Source organism: Pseudophryne corroboree, chromosome 5, assembly GCF_028390025.1.
Source record: "Pseudophryne corroboree isolate aPseCor3 chromosome 5, aPseCor3.hap2, whole genome shotgun sequence".
NCBI lineage: Eukaryota > Metazoa > Chordata > Amphibia > Anura > Myobatrachidae > Pseudophryne > Pseudophryne corroboree.
Genome location: NC_086448.1, coordinates 525805683 through 525830539, shown reverse-complemented (window position 1 = coordinate 525830539; position 24857 = coordinate 525805683). Strand labels below are relative to the sequence as shown.

Here is a 24857-nt window from a genome sequence, read left to right as displayed (position 1 = left end):
ACAGACTTTCCTTATGCTTTAGTATGAAGTTAGGTGTTTTTAAATAAACTGAAGATTAAGACAATGAATTTGAAAAATTGTCACATTTAATTAAATCATATACGTAATGCAGTATTTACAAATGATTCAGTAATTGAATATTATTACCATTAGTCTGCACAAGAGAATCTACCCCTCTCGGCACAAGATCTAAAAGAATCAATATCTCATTATACCGCCCACAGGTTATACATAGCATCAATGCAGTGGGCTGTTGTTTGCTTTCCATTATAGAGTCAGGGCAGAGTCACAGACTGCATTATATATAGATGAGGTGGGTCCTTCCTGCTTCTGTTAATATAGTTAATAGAGTCGCTCGTCCTGTTTCTGTGTAACCAGCGATTGATGGCAGATATTCATTTGTTAAATTGTTTCAATTAAAATATTACAATAGTAATCATTTTTAAAGATGTTCTTCAAGAGCTGTATGAAAGGTCAATATGTATCTTATGTCTTGCCTCCTCATTCTCACCTACCCATGAGAAATAATGGGAATATGAGATCTATCATGAAGTAAGTGTGAGTTAGAGGGCTAAATTACCTCTTTCTGGCATTGTTCCAGTACACGTTAAATGAAGTAATTGTCCTTGACTATAAAATTAGCATTTTCAATACTTAATTGCTATCATTACTTTTTTTTCCTAAAGATCATTTTGTAATAGTATTAATTTATCCGAACAGAGTATTTTGTTGTTTCCGTTAAATTTTCATTATAATATTGCACATTTAACTACTGTTATTTGCCTGAGAACCTTTATACAGTACAATTTTGTTTGAGAGTATAATTTAAAGAGTCGAGTGGATGAAGGTGTTATGTCATGTTTAGAAGAAATTGAGATGTTTACAGTTAAAGATAAAATATTAGAAAAGAGAAATTATACTTACTGTCTTCCCTATTTAGAATCATTTGCTGCTAATACCTGCTGTATCATCCCCAGAGTGTAAGTGAAGCAGGAACTATTGTGAATGTCAGACATTTTAAATAAAGTTTTTGTTTGTATGATGTCATTGTTCCTCACTCCTCCTGCTACTGTCATTGTTCTTCCTCCTGCTACCTTGTGCACGCTCAACCTGTCTCCACTCCAATCGCCAACGGGGTGAGTTTTCTCTCACACTCTTCGGCATAGGGGTTCTTGGTACAAGCAGCAGTAACATGCATGCAGCACATTAGGATATCCATACAAAGAAATAAGGATCAAATAAGGTTTGAGGTAAAATACAGTAAAAAAAAAAAAAGGGGCAGACTACAGTAGATGGGCCAAGTAGTTCTTATCTGCTGTCAAATTCCATGTTTTTATGTAAAGTAGGAGCAGCAATAACACTGCACTTTGAGCAGTGTTAGTAACTGTAACCCATAGTCTTGTAAAATTTTATGTCATGTTTTTGCCATATTTTTACTGCAATTTGTTTGCTAATATCTTTTATTGGGTGATTATGAACACTTACTGTAGTCATATTAAGAGAGCTGAAATACATAATATTAACATTTATGTTTCAGAAAACTTTGAAGCCTGATTGGATGTGGACATGTATGAAAATGCCTAGTAACTCAACTTTCGATGGCAACTGTTTTCCTTCAATGGTCAATGGAAGTTTTATTTTTTCAAATAGTGTTGTGCTGCTTTTGGGATTTCTGGGCTGATATGATGATATGGTAAATTAATTACAAAAACAGTTAATTTGATTATTTGAAGATCACAGCAATGTTGGACCAAAGAAGTATGAAACTTTCACCATCACTTTTTCAAGCTGCCACTATTCTTTTCATTTTGCTAATAGGACATTGGTGGTCATTCCGAGTTGATCGCTAGCTGCCGTTGTTCGCAGCACAGCGATCAAGCAAAAAAATCAGCATTTCTGCGCATGCGTATGGGCCGCAGTGCGCACGTGCGACGTACTTTAACAAAAATCTAGGCAGTTTCACACAAGGTCGAGCTACGCTTTTCAGTCGTTGTGATGATCGCTGAGTGATTGACAGGAAAGGGGCTTTTCTGGGAGGTCACTGCCCGTTTTCCGGGAGTGTGCTTAAAAATGCAGGAGTGTCAGATGAAAACGCAGGCGTGCCTGGGGAAACGGGGGTGTGGCTGGCCGAACGCAGGGCGTGTTTGTGACGTCAAAGCAGGAACTAAATAGACTGAAGTGATCGCAAGGTAGGAGTAGGTCTGCAGCTACTTAGAAACTGCTTGAAAATATTTTCGCATCAGCGCTGCAAACCTTTCGTTCACACTTCAGCTAAGCTAAGATACACTTCCAGAGGGCAGCGGCTTAGCGTGTACACTGCTGCTAAAAGCAGCTAGCGAGCGATCAACTCGGAATCAGGTCCATTGTTTCCAAAAAGTTTACTCTCTATATATAAAAACATATAACAAACAATGATGTGGATGGCATCACATAATGAATAAATTCAGTGAAGAATAGTGAAGAAAAAGTGGGACTTAGAACCTCTGCAAAACAACCAGTTCCACTATGAAAGTCAATTACCATCAATACAGCTGCAACTTTTCATCTTCTCTAGCAATAAAATATATGATATGTAGTTCGTACCTTACATGTTTTAATTATACAGGTTGAGTATCCCTTATCCAAAATGCTTGGGACCAGAGGTATTTTGGATAACGGATTTTTCCGTATTTTGGAATAATTAGATACCATAATGAGATATCATGGTGATGGGACCTAAGTCTAAGCACAGAATGCATTTATGTTTCATATACACATATACACACAGCCTGAAGGTCATTTTAGCCAATATTTTTTATAACTTTGTGCATTAAACAAAGTGTGTGTACATTCACACAATTCATTTATGTTTCATATACACCTTGTACACACAGCCTGAAGGTCATTTAATACAATATTATTAATAACTTTGTGTATTAAACAAAGTTTGTGTACATTGAGCCATCAAAAAACAAAGGTTTCACTATCTCACTCTCACTCAAAAAAGTCCGTATTTCAGAATATTCCGTATTTCGGAATATATGGATATGGGATACTCAACCTGTACTGAAATTTATACTTATATTTAAGACATGCAATGAAAAGAAATTATTACTTTTATTTTTACTTTGTTCCAAACAGGTTAAGGGCGGCCATTTATGCTTAACCTATTCATTGAATATTTTGAATAAATCTTAAATGCAATCAAAACAACTGTACTGCATATAGATTATAGTAAGTAATTATACAGAAAAAACACATTATGTAGGCTACATGAGTAACAATTATAGAGTGAGGTAAACACAGATTACAAGTAAAGTAAAAACCATTTTAAACAAATGCTGTTTAATGTAATAGACATTTTTGTTTACATGCTTCAAATTAGGATTTTAATTAAGTCCTCATTGGCATCATCAAATGCATCCTATAAATTGCATAACAATTTAATTACAATAAGAGATTAAAGCTTGGGAAATGAATTTGCACTAGCTCTGAAACAGTTATGTTAAGCATGAAGCATTATCATTGCAAGTTTACATTATTCTTCATATTTACAGAACTGAATATAGCACAGTACAATGATTTTTGGGATTACTTTGCTGCTATTTTTTTGTAAAATATCTCTGCTACTGCTAACCACATTTTGGTAAATTAACATGCTTCACATGTATTAAAGACACATTTACAAGCTATCAAAAGGATAGCATTATTTATTGCAACTTGGTCTTTTTGTGAAAAGAACAAGTTGCAATAATGCCCTATTGAAAACTATACAGTATTATAAAAGTATACAGTGAAAATTATACATTATTCTTTTCACTAGGGCAATAATGCTCTAGTGAAAAGAATACAGGGCTGCAACAAGATCAGTGTGACCAGTGTCACAACTCAAGGCAAGGAGCAAGACCAGGTGGCTGGCATCTGCATCCAGGTTCTCGGATGACTGAAGAGGTGCTTATCACTGTAAGGATGCCACCAATGCCCTAAGAATGGTCTCGGTATCCAGCTCTCTGTCCCAACTGCAAGCTTCCTCCTCTTTGTAATGAAGAACCAACTGGACCTGCCAGTAGTCAGTAGACAAATAAGAAGAAGATAAGAAGAAGAAGCAGAGGGAATACTGAAAACTATGGTCAATGGGAACAGTTCAGGTGGGTGTTATAAATGAGATAATAGAGAAATTGCATGTTGGAGGGTGCTTGCCGGTGGCAGATGGGGATGGAAAACCAGCCTGGAAAATGTATGAAAGCAGCCCTAAATGGGGAAGGGTCTGTTGTAGGTGTAGAGACTGTTCAAGAGGTGGGATTCCTGCTCATAGGGTCTGATTCTGAGTAGAACACAGTTGCGGACTTCCTTGCATCTTTTGCTGCAGTTTCGTCTGTGACTTTATACTAATGATGCTATAATGCCCTTCTCTGGTGTACATCCATGCATCCAAATATGCAAGGACTGAGATGCCCACTTTTACTGTTTACAGATGCTGCAGTCATGTTTTGTGTGTCTTTAGATTCCACCATCGATTGCACCATTGTAATTTTCATCAGACCTATGCTAGGTGCAAATAATCCATCTGAGTATGGCCTCCAATGTGAGCAATTAAATTTCTCAATATGTAAACACTTTCAGCAACATGCCCATACTACATTATATCTGTGTCTGATTAGCCAACCCCATGTAATCACACAGGAATGCCAACACATTGCAAATCCACTTCTTGTGGTCTGTGTGTCTATCTCTGTATGAACACCATCATGGTGCATGCATGCGTGGTGCAACTCAGACGCAAGCACAGATGAAAAACATTGCACAAGAATAAAATTAAACACATAGGCCCCATAGGAAAAAACACATACATTGGCCCCCACAGAAAACAATAAAATAAAGTTTGATTTAAAGATACCTTTATATGTGGTATTTCCGTCTCAGCTATGTGTGTACAGTATGTAAGCTTCATCTCATTTACTAACCATTAATGTTACATGATTATTTGAATGTACTACACATTGGGACTATCAATTTTATTTATTTCATGTATCAACTGAACTGTCGCGATTATAATTGAAATGAGAATCATCGAAAATATGATGTCTGAGATTTTATTCGCTACTCGCTTCTCCTATTGAGAAATATCCTAGGATAAGTATTATTTATTATTAGCGAAAATCACCTTTCCCCTCATTAGCGCCATCTTCCACACCACTCCCCCACTTCTCTGTTTAAGTCATTCTGGATCTTGGGATAGATCTTTAGGTGTTGGCAAGAGGCTGCCTTTGTCACCATTTGAAGTGCCACGGTTCTTCTGATCCCTCACTTTGTATCCGTTGATTCATGTTACAAGATATATTTTAATTTCTACCCAAAACTATACAGTAAAACTGTACATACTTGTGTAGATTCAGACATTTCATTAGCCACGTTTGATGATCATTTATTACTGTAATTCTGTTATTATTAAATGATCAGTTTGTGATAGATCTATATTGATAGAGAATAAATCTCTTTGAGGACATGCTTTGGAAAACTTAGATTTAACTGAGATGTATAGTCAGATTCCAAAGGACATTCATATATTCCTATCTAAAACAACAGTTAAAATATCCACATTGTAATGTCAATGTACTGTACAGTATTTAGGGAGTGTGGTATGGAAGGTAGATAGTAACTAGGTCGACAGTGTCTAGGTTGACCACTATTGGTCGACAGTAACTAGGTCAACAGGGTCTCTAGGTTAACAGGGTCTTTAGGTTGACGTGGTCTAGGTCAACAGGTCAAAAGGTCAACATGAGTTTTTTTGGTGTCATTTTCTTCGTAGAGTGGCAGGGAACCCCAATTAGTGCACCGTGTCCTCTCGCCATGCTTCAGGCATGGTGCCTTGCTCCGCTACCGCTTCACTTGGCACAGATTAGCATTCCAATGGTAGTCCACGTGGATCGTTAAGTATGAAAAGGTTAAAAAAAAGAAAAAAATTGTGAAAAACTCATGTCAACCTTTTGCCCTGTCGACCTAGAACATGTCGACCTAGAGACCCTGTCGACCTAGTTACTGTCGACCAATAGTGGTCGACTTACATAGTGTTGACCTAGTTACTGTCGACCTAGAGACCGGATCCCATATTTAGGATAAAATTAGTTTAACAGTTCAGTTAAACTGAAACCTGCTGTAATCATGAAATTGTACTGTGTGGATTTATAATATGAGTGTTATAAGAACCCGAACCCCCACCCCTATACTCACCTTCGGGATGTTGGCTGTCAGTGTTCCGGAGCCGGTCCGAGTGGGGTCGGGATTCAGGCATCCACCACATGATCACTGGCATCCTGACCGACAGGATGCCAAATGCATCCTATAAATAATGGTACACAGAGGTACATATTAAGCTACTGTACTACACAGTATGTTATATCTAGCCATTACAGCATAACATAGATATTAATAAATACCAGAAAATCTGTTATATACTAAAAAAATTACATTTAGTTTTACATTTATTTTTATTCTTTTTTGAGACATATGCCTGGTGTTATTTTATTGATACAGTGGTATTTTTACAATTGTTTACTATTAGCAATTTACAGGCAATAAACAGTAAAAAAATTTTATATATTTTATGAATACGTTTGTCATTGATAGAAATTGAAAATATATACAAGTGCTGCGCTTGAAGTGAGCTTAGTGAATAGATACTAAAAAATTTAAATATAAATAAAGGTGTCTGCTCCAATCAACCAACAACTCACACGGAACTTGCTAGTAAACAAATTTAATAAGCACATAAAAATGAAAATAAAAAGACAATAATAAAAACAGATACTGAAATGAGCTCAAGCACACTGAAACATTTGCTGAGTGGATCACTTAGATAAAAGTTAGTAGATAGTGTCACTTTAGTGTTGCCACTATAGACCAAATTGTGGTCTCTTTGTATCAATTGGAGATAAAAAGTAGCAATAAATACAGCCTGTTGGAGAATGAATAGAACAATAGTCTTGTGCCTCTGAACTACTGGCGTCCCAGTGCAGAGGAGAAGCCGCCGGTTATAATTACCCGTCCTGCGGGAAATGCAATGGCGCGGCACAAGAGATACCGGAGCAGCTGCCGTGCGTCCGCCGATGGCACTAGCAAAGTGCAGAGAATCTTGGCGAGCCGGTCGTGATGCTGCAGTGACACGCTGGGCTGGCGTTCCGGATAAATGTTCTCCACAGCTGATCAAACAGATTGTAAAAACACCGCTGCGGGTGACGGTAACTGGCAACACTCAGTGCGTCCGTGAGCAATGTGAAGGAGTGACGTCAACGCGTTTCGTCCCGTATCCCGGGACTTCCTCAAGACGATGGGGCTCACACTATGGAGGCCCGTATTTAACTCCTTAAGAGGACCCGCCTCTAAATTCATTAGAAGTCCTGGTGTGCATACTTAAGTAATTAATAAGATAATTAGGATAAAAACACTATGTATGAAAAGCAAATAAACATGCAAGTTCCGCCTGATTATAATGGTCAAATCTATCAGCTAAATAAAAATAAATATTAATAATCATAATACTATATAATAATAAGGTTGAAAAACATTAACCAAAATAGGGTGGATAAAGAGATGGTAGCATAATTATTAAATTAATGATTTAATGGATTTAATAAATTAATAAATTAATAGATATATCAATCAATTCAATTAGTTGATCAAGATGAAATTTTCTTCTAGACATAATAATATGGTCAGTATCGTACTCACAGAATAACATGATAATAATGAACTCCATACTGATCAACAGGTATACATAACACTGACTTGAAATTAATCAGTGCTAAAATGGTTTTCCTAATTGATAGAGAACATAGTGGAAAACATTCAATTATCATTGATTTATATTTGTTTAAATAAATACTAAATGTAAACATACTTGTGGGCAGAAACTGAAAATAAGAATAAACATAAATGAAATGGAGTACAAATAAATGAATAAACCTACACAATTACGATATTTCCTGTTCGTATTCATTGATAATTAATAGCTGGTGAAATAATACAGAAATAACTGATAATTGTGATAAAATAAAAATAAAAATAAATAAAAAAAAAATACGTAAAATATATAAAAAAATATATATGTAATAAAATAAAATATATATGGTAAATAATATATGTTAATAAAATGTGTATAAATATACATATATATATATATATAGAGAAATAATCGATAAATACACATGTGAGTGCATAAATAGTAAAGTCTATATATATACATATATAAATATATAAAATTTGGTTTGTGTAATGGAGAAAAAATGTTTTTTTATATTAATGAAAACATATATTGGGTGGAAAAAAGAAAGTTTATAAAGGATAATAAGAATTTAGATAAAAGATAAAGGCATAGATACCATCAGACAAGATCCCAATGATTAGAATCCAGCTGGAATACTTCAATCTATGCATGAATAATCGATAGCCTCATTTAACCCTCTGGGGTTGAGAGTATCGAGCTTGAAAATCCATGCAGATTCACCCAAACAGAGCTGTCTGAATCTGTTCCCCCCTCTTTTTGTTAAACTGAACTGTTCAACTCCCACCACTGATAGACCACTTGGGTCTCCGTTATGACATTTGGCAAAGTGTCGAGAGACACTGTGTTTAAAAGATTTATTAAGAATATTACACCTATGTTCCCTGAAACGGGTTTTTATGGATCTAATGGTCCTGCCAACATATTGTAGTTGGCAGGGACACTGGAGAACATACACAGAGTATGTAGATTCACAGTTAAGAAATTGTTTGATTGGGAAACTTGATCCATTGCTAGTAGAGGTAATCTTGGTAACCCTATTTCTCATATAGCTACAGGTTAAACAAACAGATTTGTTGCATTTATAATTACCTATAGGCCTATTGGGGAGCCAAGTATTGAGAGTAACTTCTTTGCTCTTAGTTGATTTTTCAGGTCTTAAATCACTGGGAGCTAGTATATTACCAAGGTTGGTATTCTTTTTATAAATCATCTTTGGTTTACAACCAATGGAATTACTTAATATAGGATCCTGTTTCAGAATGTCAAAATTGGTATTAACAATTTTCTTAATTATATGTGATTTGGAGTTAAACTTAGAGATGAACTTCAACTCACCCATGGTGGAGTCACCTCGGTCCAATTTCACAGAGTGAACACTCCCCAGAGTGTCAGTAGGATTACCTAGTGCAAAGATGGGTTCTGAAGGCGTCGAAGATGAAGCTGATGTAAGAGCTTCAACCAAAAGATTATGTGGATAACCCCTTCTTTCGAAGTGTCCAATCATAGTTTTGGATTGTGCAAAGAAATCTTCATCACGATTACAATTTCGTCTTAGACGCATTAATTGATTTTTAGGAATATTTTTAATCCAAGGCTTAAAGTGGGCACTGTCATAATGTAAGTAATTACTAGTGCCCACTGGTTTAACATAATTATTGGAGATAATCAGATTGTTCTGAATGGAGAAAGTGATATCAAGATAATTAATTGAATCAAAATCAAAAGTGTGAGTGAAAGTAAGATTGTAAGTATTGTGATTGAGAAAATTAACAAATTCCTGTGCTAAAGAAGGACCCCCGTTCCAAATAATAATCAAATCATCAATAAAACGGCTATAGAGGACCAGGTTCTCTCTATAGGGGCCGCTCCAAATATGGTCTTCCTCAAAGCGGCCCATATAGAGATTCGCAAAACTTGGTGCGAACCTGGTCCCCATAGCTGTGCCCAGCTGCCGGCTGCCGCGAGCATTCTCCCCCCCCATTGATAGAAATTGTTTGCTTTTTAAATTCCACTTCTAATCAATAATAAAAATATATGGTTCATAAACTTATCTGGATCTCTCTTATTTACCATTTAAACCTATTTACTAATTTGAGTTGTTTTACATTATATATAATTCTGTACACTGTAGCTGTGACAATTTATACAATTTCCAAAAAACACATTAGCTCTCCCCATATGGTGGAGTAAAGATGGGTTGAGTTAAAGTATAGTGTCATAAATGTAATTGATTTATTTATTCAGTCTTCACCCATCCCAGCACTGAAAAATCCTCTTTTGCAGTTTTACATTATGCCTATCAAAAATAAATTATTTACACGCTAATAGTTATAATGAATAAATTGCTCAATATAAGAGTACAATTAATTTTAAGTAATGTGTTCAAATTAATATTCAACAATGATTTGCTAGCATGTGTTTTAAACATGTGAACCCAGGGGTGAAGCCAACACCTTGGGGGAAAACTCTGCTGAGCCCCCCCCCCAACTATCGGAGAAAGAAGTCACATTTAGATTGCATGAATACTGACATCAACATTGTAAAGACTGAAATGTTTGTATTACGGGCAAAATCCATTATTAGTCCAATTACATTAAGATAACAGGGGTTGGGGGGAAAAAACAAAACTGTCATGATCCTGGCAGTCAGAAGACCAACAGTGGTATTTTAAACCTACCCCTAATCCTAAAACTAACCCTAACCCACCCCTCCCACAGCTTGATCCTAACTCCCCACAGCCTAACCTCCTCCCACAGAATAACCCTTAACCTCCCCCACCCCTGAAGCCTCCTCTCACAGCCTAACCCTAATCCTCCCCGCAGCTTAACCTTCCCCCAATCCTAACATCCATCGCAGCTTAACCTTAACCTTCCCCCCCAGAGCCCAATCTTAACATACCTCACAGCCTAACCTTAACCTCCTCATGCAGCCTAAACCAAACCTCCTCCTACCCTAGCATAACTCTAACCATCCCCTGCTGCAGACGTACCCTACCTTCTCCACTGCAGCATAACCCAAACCATCCCCTGCTGCAGACTTACCCTACCTTCTCCACTGCAGCATAACCCTAACCATCCCCTGCTGCAGACTTAACCCTAACCATCCCCTTAGTGCCTACTGTAGCACGAACCCTAACCACCCCTTACTTACCACCATCGAGATTCTGTCCATCGAGATTCCTGTGTCGGTCTTCTGACTGTTGGGATCCTGACTCCCATCCCGATAACAGTGCCTATTGCATTTATTCTGTGTTTCTGAGGTGTCTTCACTTTTAAATAGAGCATGCAGACTCTACTGTCTTAAGACTCAAAAGTGAGTATTGCTGCTTGCACTATACTACTTCAACCACCACAGAACATTGCAGTGTCATATAATGCAGAAATCTTTGTAGTTACCGCCATACATTTTTAATGCAGAAAACTCTACAATGCACATCATATAATGCAGAGAATATCACAGTGACTACCCTAAAAAGAAAGTATCAGTGACCATCACCTATACATATAATAAAACTGTAAGGGTCGAGCCTGTACATAGCAATATTTTTGGAGAAATATACTTCTAAGGACTGTTTATGAACCATGCAGATGACAAAAATATGTCAGCATTTTGTCCATCTGTCCCAAGTACTACTGGATGAATTTGGATTGTGTTTTCCCTATTGTATAGCTTAGTGACCTAGAAAGAAACTGAGGTATGTATGATCTCGATATGACATCAGGGAGAAGAGCAATAAAAGAAAAAACAGATGCTTGATACTCGGTGCACTGAAAGTTGATGTTCCAATCATGCTTCTGTGGAACTTGACTCCACCTAAGTTATGCAACAGATCCTGAATTAAAGTGACTGCTCTGCAGAGGAAATTACAAAATACTGAATCCGTATTTTTATTCATACGCACATAGAATACGGTGTGTTTCTTTTACATTTTAAAATATACTGAACAAAGCAACACCATAGTATTAAAGGGAAGCTCTGGGATCCCACTAACTATTTTCATTCAATTATGAACCTGATAGACACTGGTGCTGAATAAAGGGGAAGGATACTAATTAGCCAGGCCTGGGCTGTTGAAGTGGTCCATTGCAACCCCCTTCCTACTGTATAATGAGTTTAATGATTAGGGCCAAAACCCTCTTTCCAGTGACATCTTTGGGAATATGGTGCCATCTTTAGTGTCCATGCGCCATATCTCCAAAAATCACAGAGAAGATGGCACCAGTGGTCGATTGGCATGCCGGGACGCTGGACCAGATTCCGTTTGGCTGGTCTGGACGTCAGTGGCTGTCATCATCCCCTCTGCTGGCCGGCTGCCGCGAGCATTCTCCCCCCCCCTGACATAGCCACAGCCACTTACAGGTGCTGTCTCCAACTCTGGGCACTGCTCCACATACAGTGAGCGCTGTATTCTTGAGACTGATCACTTTGACACCCCCCCCCCTACCTCCAGTACCAGATGCCGTCACTTTATCTCATTCTCTGCTCCTTATCTGTCACGATCTCCACAGAGGAGGCTGCAGCAGCGCTCCCTCCTCTCTCCCTCCCCGTCCCTGAGTTTCACTTTCACTTTCTGCCTTCCCATCGTTCTGGCTGTGTCTGATATCCCTGCACCTTCCCTCCTCCACCATGTCTCATTCTCTCCCCCCTCCCACCCCCCAATATCTGCTACCTACAGCAGCTGGCTCTTGTGGAACTACAAGTGCCAGCCTGACCTGGATGATCATGCTGGCACTTGTATTTCTACAGCCACTTCCCCCAAGAACTTAAGGGCAGATGTATTAAGCCTGGAAAAGTGATAAAGTGGAAGGTGATAACGCACCAGCCAATCAGCTGCTGACTGCCAAGTTACAGGCTGGTTTTGAAAAATTACAGTTAGGAGCTGACTGGCTGGTGCGTTATCACCTTCCACTTTATCACTTCTCCAGGCTTAATACATCTGCCCCTCAGTTCCATATCTTTTCTATCAATTGCAAATTACTGGCCACGCCAGCTTTCACACCCTACAGTCTGTGAGGAGAAAAATGACTGTTACCTTGAGGGTAGCCACAACATCTCCTCCCAGTGTCAGCAGAGGCATCTGGATTACCTCAACATGTACTTTCTCCAGTCTGCCATCAAGGGCACCGTTGATCTGACTACAGGTATGTACGCCCCACCCCAATGCCAGCCTATTCTTATTCAGGGTATATTTATCCTTTTATTTAAGGATCACTTATTTTACCACTATTTTTATAATTAGTTATGTAGGGCTGGCTATTTTCTGTGTTAAATCCTTTACAGGGTATGTGTCATTGATCTGTGTATTCAATGTATACTATAGTAATGTCTCACTATTACTTATCGCCTCTTCTCTTACTTGGTGGTGGTCTTCAGTTTGCCGGCTGTCGGGATCCCGTTGCACAGTATACTGGTGCCGGAATTCCGACAGCCGGCATACCGACACATTTTCTCCCTCTTGGGGGTCCAGATAGCGCGTGCCACTGTGCCCACAGCGTGGCGAGCGCAGCGAGCCGGCAAGGGGCTCATTTGCACTCGCCCAGCTGTCAGTATGCCGGCAGTCAGGATTCCGGTGCCGGTATGCTGGCCGCCGGGAGCCGGACCACCGGCATTCCATACTACACCCCTTACTTGGATTTCATACTGTCCTATTATCACTTTCTATTGAAATCAGTACAACTTTACTTTTCAATTTGAAGTTAACCTTATGGAATTTCTGCTGGTACTGCACTATCCTGTATAACTCATAGACTGAGGTGGGGTAAAAGGAAGAGATCAGGGTGCTTGCCTTGCGCACCAGACTTAGGGGGCGCCACTGGGCACATTGGTGTACTTGGCGTAGTGTCAGCTAAAAAATATCCAGCCGGGTTCTTCCATAATGAATGTACTCAGAGCGCCCCACACTGCTCTGCCTCCATCTCTGCTCCGGGTAGAGGAAGTAGCTACGGCACTGGGCCATTACAACTGGGACAGGGTGGGTACGGGGAGTAGCCGCAGAGCCAGCGTCATTGGATGGGCATGGTGTCTGTCCTCCGGAGGCCCTGGGTAATAAACAGGGCTGGTGCTAGAGCTGATAAGAAGCATGCTGCATCACAAGTGCGCCAAACTGGCTGTATAATCTGTCGCCCTCACCCCTGTACTGCTTCCTTACCCACATCCTGTATGCATACAAGCTCACCCCTGCTCTGCCATCAACCCTGTGTGCCTGCCACTCAACGCCTTGCTGAGCTCCTACCCTCAACCCTGTGTGCCTACCTCCCCAGCCACGTGTGCCTGCCACCTCCCCCCTGTGCTGCCCTCTTACCATCACCCTGTGTGTCTGCCACCTCACCCCATGTGCTTACCCTTACAATGTGTATAATGTGATTTACCCGCTGCAATGTGTATAACGTGCTCTACCTGAAAAAGTGTCCGGTGCACATCTCTAGATATTACCCAGTCTTGTTTTATAACTGTTTTGTTTCCAATTTTAAAGATCAACAGAATATGCTGGTGCTATACAAGTACAGTATATGCCAATAAATAATAAATACATAATATTGTACCCCATGTTACTGATACAGATGAAAGATTCATGGCTACTTCATGGAAATTTGGCATCAAAACTATGGATTATGATGCATCGTATATATCGTGGACCCTGGTGGATATAAATGTTTCCTGATCTATAACATGGATTACCTTCTTCATGTAAATACTACTGCTACTGTATATGAGTAACATCAAATGCCCCTATTTTTTATTTATATTTTTGCAGAAATTAAACAATGGCATTTTCAGCAAAAGGGATTCCTCATTCAATGGGAAATCAATAAACTTGTTGCTGCAGGTCAGGATTGTCAATAGTACTAGATTTAGTAACCAACTAAAAGTAGACAAGCAGTCTATGATATTCCCACCTCCACATATGAAATGAGCCAGCAATATAGAAATGGAACACTGACAACAATTTAGTCAGCAGTGTAGATGGCAATAATTCGGCATTCCGATGAGGTATACACCAAAGGTACAGTACACAACTGTTCCTTTGCTCATTGCAAAGGCTATGCTATCACCATCACCTATAAAGGATTATGTAAACAGCTATTATGCAAAAAAAAAAGTCACACAGTAAAGTGACACTTTAGATTAAAACATTTCTTCTATTTACTGTAAAGCAAAAATAATGTAAATACAAATCTAAAAGGTAAAGAAATTGTTATATTGGTATGTCATCACAAAAAAAAAATTACACATTCGCAATAGAACTATATAATAATAATAATAATAATAATAATAATAATAATATGTATAAAAAAATAGATTACTTTTTTTTTTTTTTTAAAGCTAAAATAATTTATATACAAACAGGGTTTTATTGCCAAAGATCTAAAGAGAACAAAAACAGAGTGTTGATTATTTTAAGACAGAGTAGTGTTTACAGTACTTTATGTAAATATGTTATTGTATAAAGAACAAGTATACAAACCATACTCACATAAGTCACATAAGACTATCAAAACAAAATTGTCATATAGTTTAAATGTCCTAAGCAGGACATGCATTCTCTATTTGGTGATATAAAACATAAATACTATATAACTCTATAGAACTCTAGTGTTGTGTTCGTATATCACAAATATCTAAAAAGTCACACTAAAATACGGCCACAAAATTACTGAATCAATGGTCAGTAAATCATAAGATATAGCCGTAGGCAATGAAAAAATCATTAACAGCTGCAAAAGTCAAATCACTATTATCCAATCTGAACTTAGTGTTATCAGTCATCATCATCATTGTAAGTGTGTATATTTGCACCAGCCATCAGTCACCCACAACAGATATAGCTACTGCTATTCATCTGTCCCATTCACGATCATGCCTTTGTTTTAATCACCCTACCATAAACCTACCATTCTCTCCCCCAACTTACAACTCCAGTTGCAATTCTGAATAAGCACATATGCTATATGTGTGGGGTTATTTTTAAACATGGAATACCGATTTGCATATCTTAAACTAGCCTCTGGGCCCTTTATTTCTGGGTTTATTCATCTCACATCCACTCCACCTCTCTCTTCCTCCTTGAAGTGTTTCTCTCGGCCTCTCTTCATCTGATGTCTTTACTAGAGATAAGCGCCGGAAATTTTTCGGGTTTTGTGTTTTGGTTTTGGGTTCGGTTCCGCGGCCGTGTTTTGGGTTCGACCGCGTTTTGGCAAAACCTCACCGAATTTTTTTTGTCGGATTCGGGTGTGTTTTGGATTCGGGTGTTTTTTTCCAAAAAACCTAAAAAACAGCTTAAATCATAGAATTTGGCGGTCATTTTGATCCCAAAGTATTATTAACCTCAAAAACCATAATTTCCACTCATTTTCAGTCTATTCTGAATACCTCACACCTCACAATATTATTTTTAGTCCTAAAATTTGCACCGAGGTCGCTGTGTGAGTAAGATAAGCGACCCTAGTGGCCGACACAAACACCGGGCCCATCTAGGAGTGTCACTGCAGTGTCACGCAGGATGGCCCTTCCAAAAAACCCTCCCCAAACAGCACATGACGCAAAGAAAAAAAGAGGCGCAATGAGGTAGCTGTGTGAGTAAGATTAGCGACCCTAGTGGCCGACACAAACACCGGGCCCATCTAGGAGTGGCACTGCAGTGTCACGCAGGATGGCCCTTCCAAAAAACCCTCCCCAAACAGCACATGACGCAAAGAAAAAAAGAGGCGCAATGAGGTAGCTGACTGTGTGAGTAAGATAAGCGACCCTAGTGGCTGACACAAACACCGGGCCCATCTAGGAGTGGCACTGCAGTGTCACGCAGGATGTCCCTTCCAAAAAACCCTCCCCAAACAGCACATGACGCAAAGAAAAAAAGAGGCGCAATGAGGTAGCTGACTGTGTGAGTAAGATAAGCGACCCTAGTGGCCGACACAAACACCGGGCCCATCTAGGAGTGGCACTGCAGTGTCACGCAGGATGTCCCTTCCAAAAAACCCTCCCCAAACAGCACATGACGCAAAGAAAAAAAGAGGCGCAATGAGGTAGCTGACTGTGTGAGTAAGATAAGCGACCCTAGTGGCCGACACAAACACCGGGCCCATCTAGGAGTGGCACTGCAGTGTCACGCAGGATGTCCCTTCCAAAAAACCCTCCCCAAACAGCACATGACGCAAAGAAAAAAAGAGGCGCAATGAGGTAGCTGACTGTGTGAGTAAGATAAGCGACCCTAGAGGCCGACACAAACACCGGGCCCATCTAGGAGTGGCACTGCAGTGTCACGCAGGATGTCCCTTCCAAAAAACCCTCCCCAAACAGCACATGACGCAAAGAAAAAGAAAAGAAAAAAGAGGTGCAAGATGGAATTGTCCTTGGGCCCTCCCACCCATCCTTATGTTGTATAAACAGGACATGCACACTTTAACCAACCCATCATTTCAGTGACAGGGTCTGCCACACGACTGTGACTGATATGACGGGTTGGTTTGGACCCCCACCAAAAAAGAAGCAATTAATCTCTCCTTGCACAAACTGGCTCTACAGAGGCAAGATGTCCACCTCATCATCATCCTCCGATATATCACCGTGTACATCCCCCTCCTCACAGATTATCAATTCGTCCCCACTGGAATCCACCATCTCAGCTCCCTGTGTACTTTGTGGAGGCAATTGCTGCTGGTCAATGTCTCCACGGAGGAATTGATTATAATTCATTTTAATGAACATCATCTTCTCCACATTTTCTGGATGTAACCTCGTACGCCGATTGCTGACAAGGTGAGCGGCGGCACTAAACACTCTTTCGGAGTACACACTTGTGGGAGGGCAACTTAGGTAGAATAAAGCCAGTTTGTACAAGGGCCTCCAAATTGCCTCTTTTTCCTGCCAGTATAAGTACGGACTGTGTGACGTGCCTACTTGGATGCGGTCACTCATATAATCCTCCACCATTCTTTCAATGGGGAGAGAATCATATGCAGTGACAGTAGACGACATGTCCGTAATCGTTGTCAGGTCCTTCAGTCCGGACCAGATGTCAGCATCAGCAGTCGCTCCAGACTGCCCTGCATCACCGCCAGCGGGTGGGCTCGGAATTCTGAGCCTTTTCCTCGCACCCCCAGTTGCGGGAGAATGTGAAGGAGGAGATGTTGTTGACAGGTCGCGTTCCGCTTGACTTGACAATTTACTCACCAGCAGGTGTTTGAACCCCAGCAGACTTGTGTCTGCCGGAAAGAGAGATCCAAGGTAGGCTTTAAATCTAGGATCGAGCACGGTGGCCAAAATGTAGTGCTCTGATTTCAACAGATTGACCACCCGTGAATCCTTGTTAAGCGAATTAAGGGCTCCATCCACAAGTCCCACATGCCTAGCGGAATCGCTCCGTGTTAGCTCCTCCTTCAATGTCTCCAGCTTCTTCTGCAAAAGCCTGATGAGGGGAATGACCTGACTCAGGCTGGCAGTGTCTGAACTGACTTCACGTGTGGCAAGTTCAAAGGGCATCAGAACCTTGCACAACGTTGAAATCATTCTCCACTGCGCTTGAGACAGGTGCATCCCACCTCCTATATCGTGCTCAATTGTATAGGCTTGAATGGCCTTTTGCTGCTCCTCCAACCTCTGAAGCATATACAGGGTTGAATTCCACCTCGTTACCACTTCTTGCTTCAGATGATGGCAGGGCAGGTTCAGTAGTTTTTGGTGGTGCTCCAGTTTTCTGTACGTGGTGCCTGTACGCCGAAAGTGTCCCGCAATTCTTCTGGCCACCGACAGCATCTCTTGCACGCCCCTGTCGTTTTTTAAAAAATTCTGCACCACCAAATTCAAGGTATGTGCAAAACATGGGACGTGCTGGAATTGGCCCAGATTTAATGCACACACAATATTGCTGGCGTTGTCCGATGCCACAAATCCACAGGAGAGTCCAATTGGGGTAAGCCATTCCGCGATGATCTTCCTCAGTTGCCGTAAGAGGTTTTCAGCTGTGTGCGTATTCTGGAAACCGGTGATACAAAGCGTAGCCTGCCTAGGAAAGAGTTGGCGTTTGCGAGATGCTGCTACTGGTGCCGCCGCTGCTGTTCTTGCGGCGGGAGTCCATACATCTACCCAGTGGGCTGTCACAGTCATATAGTCCTGACCCTGCCCTGCTCCACTTGTCCACATGTCCGTGGTTAAGTGGACATTGGGTACAGCTGCATTTTTTAGGACACTGGTGACTCTTTTTCTGAGGTCTGTGTACATTTTCGGTATCGCCTGCCTAGAGAAATGGAACCTAGATGGTATTTGGTACCGGGGACACAGTACCTCCAACAAGTCTCTAGTTGGCTCTGCAGTAATGATGGATACCGGAACCACGTTTCTCACCACCCAGGATGTCAAGGCCTCAGTTATCCGCTTTGCAGTAGGATGACTGCTGTGATATTTCATCTTCCTCGCAAAGGACTGTTGGACAGTCAATTGCTTGGTGGAAGTAGTAAAAGTGGTCTTACGACTTCCCCTCTGGGATGACCATCGACTCCCAGCAGCAACAACAGCAGCGCCAGCAGCAGTAGGCGTTACACGCAAGGATGCATCGGAGGAATCCTAGGCAGGAGAGGACTCGTCAGAATTGCCAGTGACATGGCCTGCAGGACTATTGGCATTCCTGGGGAAGGAGGAAATTGACACTGAGGGAGTTGGTGGGGTGGTTTGCGTGAGCTTGGTTACAAGAGGAAGGGATTTACTGGTCAGTGGACTGCTTCCGCTGTCGGCCCAAGTTTTTGAACTTGTCACTGACTTATTATGAATGCGCTGCAGGTGACGTATAAGGGAGGATGTTCCGAGGTGGTTAACGTCCTTACCCCTACTTATTACAGCTTGTCAAAGGGAACACACGGCTTGACCCCTTATGTCCGCATTTCTGGTGAAATACTTCCACACCGAAGAGCTGATTTTTTTGGTATTTTCACCAGGCATGTCAACGGCTATATTCCTACCACGGACAACAGGTGTCTCCCCGGGTGCCTGACTTAAACAAACCACCTCACCATCAGAATCCTCCTGGTCAATTTCCTCCCCAGCGCCAGCAACACCCATATCCTCCTCATCCTGGTGTACTTCAACACTGACATCTTCAATCTGACTATCAGGAACTGGACTGCGGGTGCTCCTTCCATCACTTGCAGGGGGCGTGCAAATGGTGGAAGGCGCATGCTCTTCACGTCCAGTGTTGGGAAGGTCAGGCATCGCAACCGACACAATTGGAGTCGGACTCTCCTTGTGGATTTGGGATTTCGAAGAACGCACAGTTCTTTGCGGTGCTACTGCTTTTGCCAGCTTTAGTCTTTTCATTTTTCTAGCGAGAGGCTGAGTGCTTCCATCCTCATGTGAAGCTGAACCACTAGCCATGAACATAGGCCAGGGCCTCAGCCGTTCCTTGCCACTCCGTGTGGTAAATGGCATATTGGCAAGTTTACGCTTCTCCTCCGACAATTTTATTTTAGGTTTTGGAGTCCTTTTTTTACTGATATTTGGTGTTTTGGATTTGACATGCTCTGTACTATGACATTGGGCATCGGCCTTGGCAGACGACGTTGCTGGCATTTCATCGTCTCGGCCATGACTAGTGGCAGCAGCTTCAGCACGAGGTGGAAGTGGATCTTGATCTTTCCCTAATTTTGGAACCTCAACATTTTTGTTCTCCATATTTTAATAGGCACAACTAAAAGGCACCTCAGGTAAACAATGGAGATGGATGGATTGGATACTAGTATACAATTATGGACGGACTGCCGAGTGCCGACACAGAGGTAGCCACAGCCGTGAACTACCGCACTGTACTGTGTCTGCTGCTAATATAGACTGGTTGATAAAGAGATAGTATACTCGTAACTAGTATGTATGTATAAAGAAAGAAAAAAAAACCACGGTTAGGTGGTATATACAATTATGGACGGGCTGCCGAGTGCCGACACAGAGGTAGCCACAGCCGTGAACTACCGCACTGTACTGTGTCTGCTGCTAATATATAGACTGGTTGATAAAGAGATAGTATACTCGTACCTAGTATGTATGTATAAAGAAAGAAAAAAAAACCACGGTTAGGTGGTATATACAATTATGGACGGGCTGCCGAGTGCCGACACAGAGGTAGCCACAGCCGTGAACTACCGCACTGTACTGTGTCTGCTGCTAATATATAGACTGGTTGATAAAGAGATAGTATACTCGTAACTAGTATGTATGTATAAAGAAAGAAAAAAAAACCACGGTTAGGTGGTATATACAATTATGGACGGGCTGCCGAGTGCCGACACAGAGGTAGCCACAGCCGTGAACTACCGCACTGTACTGTGTCTGCTGCTAATATAGACTGGTTGATAAAGAGATAGTATACTCGTAACTAGTATGACTATAAAGAAAGAAAAAAAAACCACGGTTAGGTGGTATATACAATTATGGACGGGCTGCCGAGTGCCGACACAGAGGTAGCCACAGCCGTGAACTACCGTACTGTACTGTGTCTGCAGCTAATATAGACTGGTTGATAAAGAGAAGATGTCTATGTAACTATGTATGTATAAAGAAGAATGAAAAAAAACCACGGTTAGGTGGTATACAATTATGGACGGACTGCCTGCCGAGTGCAGACACAGAGGTAGCCACAGCCGTGAACTACCGTACTGTACTGTGTCTGCAGCTAATATAGACTGGTTGATAAAGAGAAGATGTCTATGTAACTATGTATGTATAAAGAAGAATGAAAAAAATCCACGGTTAGGTGGTATTACAATTATGGACGGACTGCCTGCCGAGTGCAGAGACACAGAGGTAGCCACAGCCGTGAACTACCGTACTGTGTCTGCTGCGACTGGATGATAAATTATATAAAAAATATATATATATCACTACTGCAGCCGGACAGGTATATATTATATATTATATAATGACGGACCTGCTGGACACTGTCTGTCAGCAGAATGAGTTTTATTTTTATAGAATAAAAAAAAAAAAAACACACAAGTGAAGTCACACGACGAGTGTTTAACTTTTTCAGGCAATCACAATATAAGTATACTACTAACTATACTGGTGGTCAGTGTGGTCAGGTCACTGGTCAGTCACACTGGCAGTGGCACTCCTGCAGCAAAAGTGTGCACTGTTTAATTTTAATATAATATGTACTCCTGGCTCCTGCTATAACCTATAACTGGCACTGCAGTAGTGCTCCCCAGTCTCCCCCACAATTATAAGCTGTGTGAGCTGAGCAGTCAGACAGATATATAATATATATAGATGATGCAGCACACTGGCCTGAGCCTGAGCAGTGCACTGCACAGTGCACACAGATATGGTATGTGACTGACTGAGTCACTGTGTGTATCGCTTTTTTCAGGCAGAGAACGGATATATTAAATAAACTGCACTGTGTGTCTGGTGGTCACTCACTATATAATATATTATGTACTCCTGGCTCCTGCTATAACCTATAACTGGCACTGCAGTAGTGCTCTCCAGTCTCCCCCACAATTATAAGCTGTGTGAGCTGAGCAGTCAGACAGATATATATAATATTATATATAGATAATAGATGATGCAGCAGCACACTGGCCTGAGCCTGAGCAGTGCACACAGATATGGTATGTGACTGACTGAGTCACTGTGTGTATCGCTTTTTTCAGGCAGAGAACGGATATATTAAATAAACTGCACTGTGTGTCTGGTGGTCACTCACTATATAATATATTATGTACTCCTGGCTCCTGCTATAACCTATAACTGGCACTGCAGTAGTGCTCCCCAGTCTCCCCCACAATTATAAGCTGTGTGAGCTGAGCAGTCAGACAGATATATATAATATTATATATAGATAATAGATGATGCAGCACACTGGCCTGAGCCTGAGCAGTGCACACAGATATGGTATGTGACTGAGTCACTGTGTGCTGTGTATCGCTTTTTTCAGGCAGAGAACGGATTATAAAGTAAACTGCACTGTCCTCACTAGTAAACTCTCTCCACTCAGTCTCTACACTTCTACAGTAACAGTACTCCTCCTAGTCAGCTCCAGTAAATCTCTCTCAGTCTCTTATAATCTAAATGGAGAGGACGCCAGCCACGTCCTCTCCCTATCAATCTCAATGCACGTGTGAAAATGGCGGCGACGCGCTGCTCCTTATATAGAATCCGAGTCTCGCGAGAATCCGACAGCGTCATGATGACGTTCGGGCGCGCTCGGGTTAACCGAGCAAGGCGGGAAGATCCGAGTCTGCTCGGACCCGTGAAAAAAAACCATGAAGTTCTGGCGGGTTCGGATTCAGAGAAACCGAACCCGCTCATCTCTAGTCTTTACTTCTCCTTTCCTCCTCCATTCTGCTCATGAAAACCATCTATGGAGGAGACCTGTGGCAGTAGTTCAGACAGACCTGTATTACACAGGGGATCTGGTCTGGATCCAGGAGGTCGGGATCCCAGCAGTCAAAATACCGACACTGCCATCCTAAATATGGTCACAAACCCAGCACCAGAATCCTGACCACCAGGATACCATCCGACCGCATGCCAGGCTGCCAGAGAGGTAAGCCATGCCGGGAGGAGGGGGGTAGGTTTAGGCTGCAGGGGGGAAGGTTGGGTTTAGGCTGCAGGAAGAGGGGTAGGGTTAGGCACTACCAGTGGTGGTTAAGATGAAGCTGCATTAGGTTTAGCCTGCTAGAAGGGAGGGTTAGGTTTAGGGGGCCTTTGGAGGAAGGTAGGTATACTTACCTTCCCCTGTTGGGATTCTGAGCATCAGGATGCCGTGGTCGGTATTCTGATCTATCGCATCCCAAACACCGGCATATCAATCCCAACCCTTATAGAGTGTATCAGGAGTATGCTATTTATATCCACATCACTAGCAGTCTACATTGGGATCATTCTCATTCTACTACTAAACCTAAAGTTAATGTCACTTGTAACGGCACCTTTAAACAATGTCTGTATACTGTGTTGAAACTTATGGTTTCTTTTTTTAGTTGAATACACTGAAAGAGATAAATATGGTATATACTAATAAAATGTCCATAATGGCACCCCCCTCCTCTCACTTTCCCCTCACTGCATCGGACCCTATCATGTTTATATGGAATCATAAGTTTGGACATATGATTTAGATACATATGTATATATATATATATAGGGGATAGGGGAAATCCAACGTTTTGGAAATCCTTGAATTGCAGATCTGGATCAGCAAGTGGAGGATATTAACATGCTGGAATTTGCCGATTCCTCAATGGATCGCTGATGATCGATGTTTGTTTTTGATTTGCAGATCAGATTGCTGTCGGGCAGTCAGGGAATCTCCTGGTTAATGTATGGCCTGCATTACACTGTGTCTTTTAGTGTGGTCAGAAGATGAATGCTGTTGGTCCGTGTGCACTGTCATCTTCTAAAATATTCCAGATGATTTCAGATGGATCAGTATAGAGCACTCAATTCACTTGGGGCCCCGCACAACTAAATTTTGTCATCATCAGCCCCAATGCGGCCAGCTTTAGGTCTCTTTAGTTAAACAAATCAGTACTTTTATACATTGACATTTTAAAAAGCTTTTCTCCAAATTTTCCTCCATGTGTTATAGAATATATATAATGGAGAATACACATATACCTAAAATAACAGTGAACTAATCTTAGAAGAAAAATGGTGACATTTATAATGTTTTCTTTTTACAATACCTGCAACTTAATATTGATGGGAAACCTCCAGAAGGACACCAGCTCTACCTTTACACAAAAACTTAAATCCTTTCTTGACAAATGCAAAGCTTAATGATGTTGTAATGAAATCCTGGCATTGTAGCTTTTCAAGCTGCAGATCCCCATCCACATGAGGCTGTCACGCATGAAGTGCTGGTTGTTGGGTGGAGTGTGCAATGTTATGATTTGCTTACAGGAAAGGGTATGTTAGTCACATATCCTGCATATCCTATGTCTGTGAATCAGTCCAGAATGTGGCTTCTTTGTTGATAAATATATCCTTTAGGATAGGGAAAAGAAGAATGACTACTCGGCGCTGATTAATACTAGCAAATATTTGTCAATAAAAACTTCACTTCTTATGCAATAGTAAAAGAAAATATTAAGAACAGTATTTAGAT

At 41.1% G+C, this 24857-nt stretch overlaps 1 long non-coding RNA gene across 2 annotated transcripts; it reads right to left on the bottom strand.

Annotated features, from left to right (window-relative positions):
* Nucleotides 1-3307: 3307 nt before the first annotated feature.
* On the bottom strand, nt 3308-24592 carry LOC134929184 (uncharacterized). Of its 2 annotated transcripts, none has more exons than XR_010178357.1 (3): nt 24436-24592; nt 6211-6319; nt 3308-4039 (listed from the first exon to the last, which is right to left on the bottom strand). It is a non-coding gene; the product is annotated as an uncharacterized LOC134929184 (long non-coding RNA). The 2 variants fall into 2 exon arrangements; XR_010178358.1 differs by lacking the exon at nt 24436-24592 and adding an exon at nt 12207-12295.
* Between the last annotated feature and the right edge of the window lie 265 nt (nt 24593-24857).